Source organism: Microtus ochrogaster, unplaced genomic scaffold (genome assembly GCF_000317375.1).
Source record: "Microtus ochrogaster isolate Prairie Vole_2 unplaced genomic scaffold, MicOch1.0 UNK138, whole genome shotgun sequence".
Taxonomy (NCBI): domain Eukaryota; kingdom Metazoa; phylum Chordata; class Mammalia; order Rodentia; family Cricetidae; genus Microtus; species Microtus ochrogaster.
This window is the reverse complement of record NW_004949236.1, coordinates 224,130-225,374: the sequence shown is the minus strand read 5'-3', so window position 1 is coordinate 225,374 and position 1,245 is coordinate 224,130. Positions and strand designations below refer to the sequence as shown.

The 1,245-nt window shown below is 41.1% G+C and overlaps 1 pseudogene; it reads left to right on the top strand.

Moving 5' to 3' along the window:
- The first annotated feature begins 591 nt into the window (after nucleotides 1-591).
- LOC101994771 overlaps nucleotides 592-1,245 on the top strand; it is a 14,718-nt pseudogene continuing 14,064 nt past the window's right edge.

Below are 1,245 nucleotides of genomic sequence, written 5' to 3'. Positions count from 1 at the left end.
AAAAAAAAAAGAAAAAAAATTAAAAAAAAGGAGTGTTAATTTGTAAAAGCTGGATCTCCCTAACTCTAATTCAGTTCTGTTTATTTTTTATAACTGAAGTCACAGTGGCTTCCCCACATGCCATGAAAAGTACACATTCATATTGTATAGTAATTTATACATGATGTCTGGGTTTAAATGCTCAGAACTAGCCAAGCAGTCTCACAGAAAAAGAAAAAAAATCAGGTGAAAAACTTATAATGACACTCATTCTGACTAACACAATCCATCAATCCTTGGCTTTATCTTCCTTTGTGGGATCTTCATTTTGACAGCAGGACCTAATACCGTGGCAGTCAGTAAGCTGGTTGTAGGGAAACCTCCTTGTCACAGACGGATGTTGAAGTTTGGACAATTCCTGCCTCTTCCACCATTATCTGTTGTTTAACTTCAGAGGTGCTGTTAGGGTCCACAGTATGGATTCGGATGCACTTGTTTGTTGCTAACATCTTAATTCTACTGTGTAAATGAATGCCCCAGACAACGGCATCTTTTGGTTGGAAACACTTCCTCAGTAATTTTGACCATGAAGTTCTTTTCCACTTCCACAGAATGACTAAAAGTATGTTCATAGGCAGCACTAGCTTCCTGAGTGTTTTTCAGGTCATCGCCATCAGCCCCAGGGACTCCAGGTGAGCAGAGCTTAAAGGGAAGTGCACAAAAATAAATTGGGTCTTCTGTGTATCTGAACTGGATGCTGAACATTGTTTGCCAGTATTCTCATTCTTGTGCATGTGAGAGAAAAATACATCAAGAACAACACAGCAAACCCCAAAGATATTGGATACTGTGCTGCTGATCCCAATGCCAAAATCAGTATTTTGCTGTATGCAGCGGTGCTGTCATTTCCCGATTTTCTATTTGTGGAGATCATAGTCTGGGCCAGCACATCCATGGTTCTCATCCTGCACAGATACAAGCACAGAATGCAGCAGGTGCCTAGGACCAATGTCCCCTCCACATCTTCCACTGAGTGCAGAGTCAACAAAACTATCCTCCTCTTGGTGAGCACCTTGGTCTGCTTTTCTCACTCTCTTGCATATTGATTATCTCTTTAACTTGTTTTATTAATCTCAGTTGGATCCTGGTGAGTGAGTCTGTGTAAGTCACCCTATGTTTCCCAACTGTCAGGGCCTCCCTGCATCTAGCTGTGACTCCAGCATATCCAGGTGTTTCTGCTTTCTCTGCATAAGAAATGATCATTTA